The 12,497-nt window shown below is 54.5% G+C and overlaps 1 protein-coding gene across 2 annotated transcripts in view; it reads left to right on the forward strand.

Moving 5' to 3' along the window:
* PARP8 (poly(ADP-ribose) polymerase family member 8) overlaps window positions 1–12,497 on the forward strand; it is a 145,136-nt gene that overhangs the window by 64,668 nt on the left and 67,971 nt on the right. The gene's annotated exons all lie outside the window — the stretch shown is intronic.

Genomic DNA, 12,497 nt, shown 5'->3' on the forward strand with positions numbered 1-12,497 from the left:
CCTGGGCATGTGCCCTGACTAGGGATTTAACCGTGACCTCCTGGTTCATAGGTTGATGCTCAACCCCTGAGCCACGCTGCCAGGCAACCGGAAGCCCCTTTAGAATCGCGAGTTACTGCAGGGTCTGCTGTGCAAGCCCACATTCCAGTGGAAATGGCCAGCATCTCTTTTGCCCATTTTCACGTTCTTGACAGTGTTTCCTTATAGCCGGGGTCGGCAAACTCCTTAGTCAACAGAGCCAAATATCAACAGGACAACGATTGGAATTTTTTTTGAGAGCCACATTTTTAAAACTTAAACTTCTTCTAACGCCACTTCTTCAAAACAGACTCGCCCAGGCCGTGGTATTTTGTGGAAGAGCCACACTCAAGGGGCCAAAGAGCTGCATGTGGCTCGCGAGCCGCAGTTTGCCGACCACGGCCTTACAGTCTTCCTCCTGGGACCGTAAGTAATTTCATCAGGAAAAGCTGCCGTGAGAGTATTCGGTGGCCATAGAAGCCTCCTTGAGTTTGCAACTCTAGAACCACGAGCCATCGAGGTGACAGAATTAACTTCTCTCCCGAAATTTTCATAGGAAATCTTGCATTGGACTTGCAGCAGCCTCTTCCTTGCTTCTTTGAGGCTAGAAAAAACCAAGAAACTGTCTCCAACAGATTTCACTCCCAGGAACCATGTCATGGGGTGCATTCTGTCTGGTGGAGTGCCCAACATTTGCGAAGGGTCCTTCCACAAAGTGACCTTGCTCACCCTTGGGAACTGGGAACCTGTTGGCCGGGTACCAGGCCAGTGTTCTTGAGAGAAGAGATTTGCAGGCGCCGGTAACACATGTCAAGTCAGTCCTTGTCCCTCAGTGGTTGCTCGTCATTTCTGATGAAGCGAACATCACTTTCCAATATGCCATTTGGGGCATAACTTAGGTGACACAATTGATGTGCCCAGTAAGATCCTGGCCCAAAAAAAAGGGGGTGGGGTTGATTCTTACTGAACCTGTGAAAATAACGATATGGCCCTAACCGGTGTGGCTCAGTGGATAGAGTTTCGGCCTGCGGACTGAAAGGTCCCGGGTTCGATTCCAGTCAAGGGCATGTACCTTGGTTGCGGGCACATCCTCAGTGGGAGGTGTGCAGGAGGCAGCTGGTCGATGTTTCTCTCTCATCGATGTTTCTAACACTCTATCCCCCTCCCTTCCTCTCTGTAAAAAAATCAATAAAACATATTAAAAAAAAAGAAAATAATGATATGGCGTGGAAAGTAAGGACACATCAGAAGTTTCTGAATTCTGGAGGGACAGTGAGATTTAGGCGTTCTTTTACAACAGTTCATTTTAGCTTATAAAAGCAGTGTCTGCTACATTGAATCTGTAGCTGGAAAAAAGGAAAAAGGTGAGTCTTCCTCCTTTGTCCATTAGAAAACAACATTAGAACAGCAACAGCTGTGCACACCGCTGCACTTAAAAGCGTCTCCTCGGTGAATTCAGCCTTAGGTAGTCCTTGTTTCATTGGCGCTGAGGCCAGCAGAGCGGGCCCTGGCGGAGCTGTCTGCATGCACAGGGCGGATGGGCGCCTTGCTGTCCGCGTCAGACATAGTCAGGCCTGGAACTGGGATTGTAGCTGTTGCTGTTACACCCCCACCTTCCCCTGGTGAAGCCCCCCGCAGGGCTGGCTGCCTTCCCGAAGACACGCGAGGCCGTCTTTTAGTTCCGTGTTCACTGGCTTACGAATGAATTGCATTTGCTAACTGAATAGCCGTCGATGAGCTTCGTGATCAAACTATGTCAGATGTAAGCACAGGACCTTTGTTTTCAAGTAAATATACCTTTCACACGAATCTGGGGAGGATGCATCATTGTTTCAAAACCGTACTGAAGAGGCAGGCTAACGATGTCAGCAGGCGCGCAGAAGTACCCTGGGGCAGGCTAAAGGGTCACCCCTCTCCGGCTTAGTCGCTCCGCCCAGGAGGCCATGGCCCAGAAAGAAACAGGGAAGACAGGCCACAGCCTCCCAAGCCCGAGTTCATGTCCGTACAGTAGAGACAGAATAATGGCTCGGGCGCCTCGGAAGGGCTACAGCACCAGTGAACCAACCCACAAGGAAGAAAAAGCGTTGCACCTTAAAAAAGTGACCTTCTCTTCGGCAAACAGAAAAATCACCAGACCGGGGGCGGCGCTGTGACTTTTGCTGTGTAGCATCTAGTTTATCATCATTGCATTCAGGTCCTGCGTTCCGTAAACTGTGTGAATATTGCTGACACACCTAAGTAAATCACCACTAGTCTATTCTCTACTTTAAGATAATCAGGCAGAAATTATGGGGGTTTGAGACTAGATCGAGGCCAGATAGCTGTTCGTTGTTAAATTTAAATGGCTTATAGGTGTTTACATTCGAGCACCGCAAGCAGCTTGATAGGTCTGTGGACAAATACGGGTGATCTCGGTGGTAAGAAACGGAATGCTTCCCGCTGCCTGATGCGTGAGAGCAAAGGTCCTCGTTCCCACAAGGAAAGGCTCACAGAGGAGGTCTGGGTTGGGTTTGGTCTGCCTGGGTCTGACACTTTTTTTTTTTAAAATATATTTTATTGATTTTTTACAGAGAGGAAGGGGGAAGGATAGAGAGTTAGAAACATCGATGGGAGAGAAACATCGATCAGCTGCCTCCTGCACACCTCCCACTGGGGATGTGCCCGCAACCAAGGTACATGCCCTTGACCGGGATCGAACCTGGGACCCTTCAGTCCGCAGGCCGACGCTCTATCCACTGAGCCACACCGGTCAGGGCATGGGTCTGACACTTGCTAAGCTCTGCCTCCTCTGTTTACCTGGGGGTGGGTGGGGGGAGGATGGAGGGGAGGAGGGGGTGAGAAGGCTGCAGAGCGGCTGGGTCTGTGTGCTCCCTCCTTCACAGCAGGAGAAGGGCGTGCCGCTCCCCAAACCATTAAGTGGGAGTCCCACGCTTTCCTCTGCGCAGACCACCCGCCACCAGCCCCGGAGGCCCACAGGCCCGGGTAGGGGGTGACTTCTTGCTGCCACAGGAAGAGGATTGCTGTTCTGATGGGCTTGCCGGGTTGCCCATCCCCCTAGCTCCTGCCTGGGAGAAGGGGTCTCCTGCAGACCCAGGCCCCACCCCCCCAACCCCCGCCCCGCATCAGGGGAGGGAAGGCACCGAGGGACAGGGGACAGGCAGAGGCCTGGGATATTTGAATTTTGGGGGGAGGGGAGGGAGTTGAGAAATCGTTTTCATTCATCATCTCCTGACATTACACAGCTCTTTCTCTCACGTATCTCCTTCCCTTTAATCCTGTTGACAATGCCAGGAAGTAGCAGCCGTCTCACCAAACAAATAAGCAGCAGGAGCTAGCCAATCCCATTTTCTCAGGTTCACACGCTTGTGAAGGCCTCGTGTTCCAATGTCCACGCTCCTCATTCTTCAGGTTGTAACCCACGTCGTCTTTGCCAAGGAACTTGGTGAGGGAGATTATTCCGAGTTGGAAGATAACAGGATTTATACATTTCATTCATTCATTCATTCATTTATTTATTTATTTATTTATTTATTTATTTATTTATTTATTTAAAACATATTTTTTATTGATTTCAGAGAGGCAGGGTGAGGGAGAGAGAGATAAAAACATCAATGATGAGAGAGAATCATTGATCGGTTGCTTCCTGCATGCCTCCCACTGGGCAACCAGCCCACAACCCGGCCATGTGCCCTTGACTGGAATCGAACCCGGGACCCTTAAGTCCACAGGCCGACGCTCTATCCACTGAGTCAGACCGGCTAGGACAGATTTATACATTTTAAATAGACATTCATTCCACGAATAATTGCAGTCTTCCTGCCATGTGCTAATTACATGGTAGCTGCTGGGATACTGTGGTGAAGATGGCAGAGGTGCCTTGTAATCTTATAACAGACTAGAGGCTCAGTGCACGAAAATTCATGCACTCAGGGGGGTCCCTCAGCCTGGCCTGCGCCCTCTCACAGTCAGGACCCCTCGGGGGATGTCCACCTGCTGGCTTAGGCCCACTGCCTGGGGGATTGGGCCTAAGCTGGCAGTCAGACATCCCTCTGGCAGCCCTGGAGCCCTAGGGGGTGGGAGAGGCTCCCGCCACCGCTGCTACGCTTGCAGCCATCAGCCTGGCTTCTTACTGAGCGGCACCCCCCCTGTGGAAGCGCACGGACCACCAGGAGGCAGCTCCTGCGTTAAGCATCTGCCCCCTGGTGGTCAGTGTGCGTCATAGCGACCAGCTGTTCCTGGTCTTCCTGCTCTTAGGGTCAATTTACATATTACCCTTTTATTATATAGGATTGGTAGGGAAGCAAATATCAATGTGTATAATTACCAACAGTGTCACTGCTCTATAGTCAGGTGTCTCCAAGTCTGGGAAGGGCGATCAGAAAGCTTTTTCCCGGGGGGTGATATGTGATTTGAGTTAACAGGCCAGAAAGGAGTGGGAGCGAGGGAGAGAGAATTCCAGGCCGGGGCACACGGCGTGCTCAGGAGCGGGCAGGGGCCTTTTTGTTTGGTTGGCTCAGGCAGAGCGCAGGACAGTGCTGAAGACGCCAGAGAAGCAGACCAGTTGGATCCTAGCGTCTTCGGCGGCTTTAAGAATTACGCTTGATGGACACCTAAAATTGACATAATGTCATTAACCACTGTTGCCACAATAAATTTAACTTAAACACACACACACATACTTGTGCTTGGCATTTCACAGGAGATTATTTTGAGAGGCACTGCTTTTAGGTACCTTAAATATTCGAGAAAGGTGCTGGGTAATAGCTTAGTACCTATTGCAGTTATCTGTGCATATTTATCGTGTTTCTTTCTTTTTTTTAAAATATATTTTATTGATATTTTACAGAGAGGAAGGGAGAGGGATAGAGAGCTAGAAACATTGATGAGAGAGAAACATCGATCAGCCGCCTCCTGCACACCTCCCACTGGGGATGTGCCCGCAACCAAGGTACACGCCCTTGGCCGGAATCGAACCCGGGACCCTTCAGTCCGCAGGCCGATGCTCTATCCACTGAGCCAAACCGGTTTCGGCCTTTATCGTGTTTCTTAAAAAGCGTTTTCTTGCCCCAACAGAACCTCGCCGCGGTCACATCGTTCCATCACACTTACCTTTCCAGCTGTGGTGTGCTGCGTGAATCTTCTGCGGCAGCTGTAATCGCTTTTAACTCCATTTATAACTCGAGCTTCGATGTAAAACAGGAGGCAAACGCATCTGCATTTTCGTGAATAGAATATTTGTCAAAACCATGTTGGGTTGGCTGTAGTTGCAAACTGTGCAGAGGAGAGAAGTCCCGGCATTAAACTCTTTTTTTTTTTTTAAATATATTTTATTGATTTTTTACAGAGAGGAAGGAAGAGGGACAGAGAGTCAGAAACATCGATGAGAGGGAAACATCGATCAGCTGCCTCCTGCACACCTCCCACTGGGGATGTGCCCGCAACCAAGGTACATGCCCTTGACCGGAATCGAACCTGGGACTTTTCAGTCCGCAGGCTGACGCTCTATCCATTGAGCCAAACCGGTTTTGGCCCGGCATTAAACTCTCGAGGAAGAGATACGGGAATAATATTCTAAGGGATGAATGTAGTGTGGGTGGCTTGGCCCTCTCCATCCCTCCTCGCATCTCGCTGGGATTGCATGTGACCGCCTTTTCTTTTTGGTTATGCCTAAAGGATGAGAAAGAAGCAGAACTTGACTCATTTAAACATACTGTTGGCGCGTGCTCCCGACCAAGGCGGGATAGAGGAAGATGGTGCTCAGACCATGTGGTGTATTAATACCACAAATAGAGCAGGCATCTAGGTTTCTGGTCACGGTTGGCGTACCAGGGGTCCTCAAACTTTTTAAACAGGGGGCCAGTTCACTGTCCCTCAGACCGTGGGAGGGCCGGACTAGAGTTTAAAAAAAAAAACTATGAACAAATTCCTATGTGCACTGCGGGCCCGGGACGCGTCGGCTGCTAAGCAGGACAGGCAGCGGCCCCCGGCGGGCCGGATCCATGTCCTCGGCGGGCCGCATGTGGCCCGCGGGCCGTAGTTTGAGGATGCCTGGTAGGCCTTTCAAGTTCATCCCTGTTGGGAAGAGAGTTGGCTGGAAAATCCAAGCATGGGACCTGCAGTGTAATATTTAAGCACAGAACTTGCTGACTTGGCCACTTCCCGAAAAATCAAACAAACGAATCCCATCCCTTTGGATCCTGTGACTTCACTTGCTGAAAGCGTAACGCTAAGGGTGATCCAAGCAAGCTTTGAAAAGAGGAGCGTGTGTATCGTTGAGACACGTAGTGTGTGACGGGCTGGCGTGTGCACCCTGTACCTTCGTAAGGGGGGTGTAGGTATCTCGTGGAGGAAGGATGCGCGTCTCCTGTGGAGGGTCCTGTCTTCCTGATGACTAAGGAAGTGGGTGCATGTGCACAGTGGACATTAGAGTCCGTGGATAAAACATGCGTGTTCCTTGCATGGAATATATGATGGTGCCTCAAATTTCTGGTCAAACATGTTCCACACCACTGCCCTCTTCTGTCTAGAGAACTGACCTTCCTCTATACTCTCAAGACAGGAGGAGGTTAATAAAGACCTTCATATGGAGAGCTCTCCTGACAAGTCAATTAGTAAACTGCTAATCAGTTTGAAATGCTAACATTTCTATTCTTTTGTATTGAAAATGGTGCTCCCATTTTTAAAAAATACATTTTTATTGATTTCCGAGAGGAAGGGAGAGGGAGAGAGGGATAGAAACATCAATGATGAGAGAGAATCATGGATCAGCTGCCTCCTGCACACCCCACCTGGGGATCGAGCCCACAACCCGGGCATGTGCCCCGACAGGGAATCAAACCATGACCTCCTGGTTCCTAGGTTGACACTCAGCCACTGAGCCATGCCAGCTGGACAATTTATTTTACTTTATTTTATTTTTTGGAGCATCCCCATGTTCTTCCCCTCTATCGTGTCATTGAATTTGATCTCATCCTGTCAGGATTGGCAATAATGCCAGCATCACCCTCACTGAGTAGAAACAGAAATCCGAGAATACCTATGGCTCGGGCATTCAGAGCCCACCCTGGCTGTCCTCCCCAAAAGGCCGCGAAGAGAAGGCGAGGGGTGTGCTCCCCCAGGGTGAGCTCTTGGGTACCAGCATTTGCTGACTTTTATCACCTTTTTAAACACTTGTCCAAGCAGTAGGCGTTCAAGGACGTCAGGGTATGCCCTTGGGTCATTTGGGGGAAAGTTACGATTTGTTCAGAAATGATTTCCTGGTGGTAAGTGGCCGTGTTGGACCCCTGGGCATTGGAGGATGGAAGTGTTTGGTCTGCACCTTCAGTCAGGAGGACAGTTAATGTCCAGGTGAGTGGGATGTTGGGGAGGTGTGTGTGGGGGAAACAGCCAAGTCTGGTGGGTTGTCAGAGAAGGTTCAGAGGGTACCCCCTGAGCTGGAGTCCTGAGGGCAAAGGGCATGCATGGAGGAAAGCCAGTCTGTGTACAGGAGTAATGGGAATGACAGGAAAGTTATTAATGAAGCAGCTGGTGTTCATTGGGTACTTCGATGTATTTTTTCTTCTAAGGCTTTACGAGGGGTACACGTATTAGCGTGCCTATTCCTCATGACGGCCCTAAGGGGCAGGTGCTGCAGGTGAGGACTCCGAGGCAGAGCGTGTCGTCACCTAGCCGTCACACAGGTACTGAAGCAGAGCCCGGTTTCAGATCCAAACCGTCCGGCTCCACTTCCTCCGTGTGGAAAAGAATGAGCTGCGTCGGGAATGGCAGCACTCGAGATGGCCGGACGCTAGGTCTGCGGTGTCTGTTGGGGTTGGGGCTGGTCGGCCAGTTGGGGGTCAGATCACGAAGAGCCTTGGAGGACACCCTAAGGACGTAGGATTTCGTTCTGCAGAATCAGCAGCTGTATTTTTTTGGAAACAAGGTCCAGGGTTGGCTTTCATCAGAATCACGTGAGGTGGTTTTTTTTTTATAGGAATGCTCATTCCCAGGTCCCTTCACAGCTGCGAGAGCCGATGTCCCCGCCCAGCAGGTGGCCGAGGGCTTGAACCCCGAAGTGAGTGAGTGGTCAGGGGGTCAGCAGGCCTGGAGTTCCTATCCGCAGCTGCTGCTGTTACCCCGTATCTCGGTGTTTAATCTGCTGAGTGGAACATGAATGTAAAGAAGGCAGTGAGTTCTGTTTTCTGGGTGTTGGGTGTATTTGGCTTGTAGAGTGTCCTGTTGAAAATGCGAAAAAACAGAAGCAGCCGCCTGCTTGGATGGGAGAGACGGATTTCGAGGCTCTGGGTTGGTGGCAGACTCGTGGGTGGAGTTGCGTTACTTGCGTGGAGCAGGCCGCGAGGCTGAGCAGCACTGACATGGAGGCATGACATGTGACATGCCAAAGGCAAGAGAGGAAGAAGAGCACCCCCAGAAGCAGGGGGGCCCCGGGGGAGCGGAGGTCAGGAACCAAGGAAGGAGTGTGTCACGAAGTCTTCGTTTTTATTAACTGCGTCCAGGAAGGGCTAGACGGGACCGGCCATGGTGATGGAAGCAGCAGGGTTTATTTGAGTGCTGGGGGCGAAGCCAGATCGGCAAGTGCACCTTCCGGCAGGGGCAGCGACAGCGGATAGAATACTCCGTCAAACCCGACTTTCCGAGGAAGGAAAAGTAAGGTGATCATGAGAAAAGGCTGCAAGGCGAAGGGAGACGGTATTACTGGCTTTTTATTCTTTTTGCACAATGCACACCTCTCATAAAGACTGAAATGGTACAGAGACAAAGACTCAAGATGCCCTTCATCCAATAATCAAGGGATAACGTGTTAAAATTAGCCATTATTTTTTAAGTCATGTTTCTACCAATATAGATGGGTAGTAGATACGTATGTACGCACTTTTAATGAGAACAGGTTCCAGCTGTCCAAATTTTTGTATGTACCTCAATGTCTCAGAAACCCCTATCCCTTTCGTTACATAGTATCTCACACCATCCCTTTCTCACGCTTCCCTGGTGTTACATTGTGTGCGTGTAACAGTTTCTGTAATTGTATTATTGGCACTCTTGCCGTTGGGACACTTTTTCATTTTAAATTGTGCTGCCATTAATATCAGCGTGGTTTATCTTCTTCTTTTTTTTTAAAAAAATATATTTTATTGATTTTTTACAGAGAGGAAGGGAGAGGGATAGAGAGCCAGAAACATCGATGAGAGAGAAACATCAATCAGCTGCCTCCTGCACAACCCCCACTGGGGATGTGCCCGCAACCAAGGTAGATGCCCTTGACCGGAATCGAACCCGGGACCCTTCAGTCCGCAGGCGGACGCTCTATCCACTGAGCCAAACCGGTTTTGGCAACATCTTCTTGGTCTTCCTTGCTGACAAATTTCTGATGTGTTTCAAATTTGGAACGGTTAGATTAAATGACTAGAGCGAGGTCCCCCATGCAGTGTGGGTTTCTGGGAGCCCTAAGTCATGTAGATGGCTTAGTCTTACACGAAGGGACAGGCATTCCCTTCTCTCTGGTGCCGGGAGAGAAGTGTGAGCCTGTAGGTGGGTGGGTGGGAGCAAGCCTTGGGAGGGTGCCTGGGGGAGTAACCGTGCGATCACCCACTTGACCCTAATGCAGACAGCGCAAGGGCGGGGTATGTGGTGTTGGAAAGGTGTGAGGGTTTGAGAAAACCATTGAGAAGAAAAAGCAACGAATCCACGAGGGGTGGGTGCTGGGCCAGTGAGCAGAGCTGTGAGTAGCTGGTGCTGAGACCTCGTGTCCCCCGTGGGCCCTGGAAATCGCCCCCTCTGCGTGAAAGACAGAGCGCTCGGTGGCTAATGGCAGTGAAGGAGGTCACTGTAGTTCGTTGACCTGGCCATTTAGAAGGAATGGGGGAGGTGACAGTGATCATGAAGGGAGGATGCCTGGCTGGGAAGCGCATGGCAGTGAAACAGCAAATGTGAGCGTCCAGCCTGCCCCAACCCCCTTCCTCAGGAGACTCAGGAGACGCAGGGGCTGGCTTGGAGGTGGGCGCCCGCAGTCTCTTCTGCTGTGGGACCAGGAGGGGCAGGGGGTGCTGAGTGCTGGGGGGGGGGGGGGTTTGTTCCAAGAAGTCCACGTGGCGTGGGAGTGGCCTGGGCCCATCATCCTCCGGTCTGAGCTGTCCTCTTGCAAGCGGACGCACTGAGCTGAGACGCAGCCTCACAGCATCGTTCCCGGAGGGGCCTGCGCGCCTTCAGCCGCAACAGGCATTCTGCTCCGCTTCTGCCCCACCGCGTCCATCCGCGGTCCAGCCCCCACCGTGCCCCACGGTGTCCATCCGCACTGACACGGCACAGCATCGCTGTCTAGAGCCGGCCCACGGTGTCCATCCGCACTGACACGGCACAGCATCGCTGTCTAGAGCCGGCCGCGGATGAGACCCCGCTGGTTTCCCTGGTGCGCGGGGCGGCGGGGTCCCTCCCGGGGTCCTTCCCGGGGTCCCTCCCGGGGTCCCTCCCGGGGCTGCTGCTTCTGGGCTACGCTTGGGCAGTGAGTGCGATCCTGCGCGGGGAAATGCCTCCTCGTGGCCCGCGGGCAGCACAGCCATGAACGAGGTCATCAGGGTGGGCTTTGGCCTGTGATCATGTGACCTGGACGTTGTGATCCTGGGCACATTGGGTTCCCGGAGCGGCCTCGTCCACGCCAACCCTCACCTGCACATTCGCACCGGGTCTTGGGAGCCACCGGGGACTCAGCGCCTGCGTGCCCGGCGCCTGCGTCTGTGTGTCCGGCGCCTGCGCCCGTGTTCCCGTGTGTCCGGCGCCTGCGCCCCGTGTGCCCGGCGCCTGCGCCCGTGTGCCCGGCGCCTGCGCCCGTGTGCCCGGCGCCTGCTCCCGTGTGCCCGGCGCCTGCGCCCGTGTGTCCGGCGCCTGCTCCCGTGTGCCCGGCGCCTGCTCCCGTGTGCCCGGCGCCTGCTCCCGTGTGCCCGGCGCCTGTTCCCGTGTGTCCGGCGCCTCTTCCCGTGTGTCCAGCGCCTGCGCCCGTGTTCCCGTGTGTCCGGCGCCTCTTCCCGTGTGTCCGGCGCCTCTTCCCGTGTGCCCAGCGCCTGCGCCCGTGTTCCCGTGTGCCCGGCGCCTCTTCCCGTGTGTCCGCACCTGTTAGGCCGTTAAACCCTCGCAGCAGCCTGGGCGGCCGGTGGGTCCTCCGTTTCACTGGAAAGCGGTGAGCGGCCATCACTGCCCCAGGCCGCCCGCCTAGTGAGGCCGGAGCTGGCCCCCGACCCTGCGGCCTTGGCTCCCACCCAGCCGGCGCCCTCGTTGGAGGGGCCGTGGGCCTGCAGTGAGGCTGCCCCGGGTGGAGACATGGACTTGGATGAAAAGGAAGGCGGCCGCTGATGGCTGAGTGGGTGCGCCGGGTAGCCTGGCCGGGCCCGGCTCCTGTCACTCAGGGCTGCGTGCGGGGGGCTGCGTGCGGGGGGCTGCGTGCTGGGGGCTGCGTGCGGGGGGCTGCGTGGGGGGGGCTGCGTGCGGGGGGGGGGCTGCGTGCGGGGGGGGGGCTGCGTGCGGGGGGGGGGGGGCTGCGTGCGGGGGGCTGCGTGCGGGGGGCTGCGTGCGGGGGGGGGGGCTGCGTGCGGGGGGCTGCGTGCGGGGGGCTGCGTGCGGGGGGCTGCGTGCGGGGGGGGGGCTGCGTGCGGGGGGCTGCGTGCGGGGGGCTGCGTGCGGGGGGCTGCGTGCGGGGGGGGGGGCTGCGTGCGGGGGGCTGCGTGCGGGGGGGGGGGGCTGCGTGCTGGGGGCTGCGTGCGGGGGGCTGCGTGCGGGGGGGGGGGGCTGCGTGCGGGGGGCTGCGTTGATCAGTGACTTCGCCCTGCACAGCCCAGTCCCTGCGTGAGGGCGGAATCCGGGGAAAGGGACTCCCGTGGGCCGGCCTGCCAGGCCGCAGGGACATGGGCATGTTCTCCTGCGGTTCTTGGCGTGGGGTTCGGGCCATGACTCCCCGCGCTGGGCCCTGGGGAGGGGGAGGGGGAGGGGGGCAGTGTCTGCCTTTTGGCGTGGCCTCCGCCTCCCCTTTCAGACCTCCCCCCTCCATAGTGCTCATGTTTTACTACAACTGTTGCCTCCTCCTTCGACCGCTCTTTAGTGCATCCTAAATAGTGCCCGTCTCAGTAACTTAAAAAAAAACCCAAAAACCCAAATCTTTAAATACTGTCATGCTTCCTACTCCGTGGTTGCGTTTATAGAATACCCTTGAAATCACAGAGTTACAGACACGGAGCACCGGCTGGAGGGCTGTGCTGGTGAAGGGGCTGACGTGAGCGGAGCAGGGAGCTCTGGAGAGGGAGTCCGCATCTCCACGGGCGGCGGTGGGCCCGGGGCGCAGGCGGGCGGAAGTGGCCAGCGCTGTCCCCTGTCCCCTGCGTTTCAGGTGGTCCTGTGGGTGCGCAGGTGTGATCCGTGCGGGGACTGGGTGGGAGGCACACGGGACCTCCCTGTACTATCTGCAACTTCCTGTGAACCTATTTTATTTTATTTTA

Source organism: Plecotus auritus, assembly GCF_963455305.1.
Source record: "Plecotus auritus genome assembly, chromosome: 7".
Classification (NCBI taxonomy): Eukaryota; Metazoa; Chordata; class Mammalia; order Chiroptera; family Vespertilionidae; genus Plecotus; species Plecotus auritus.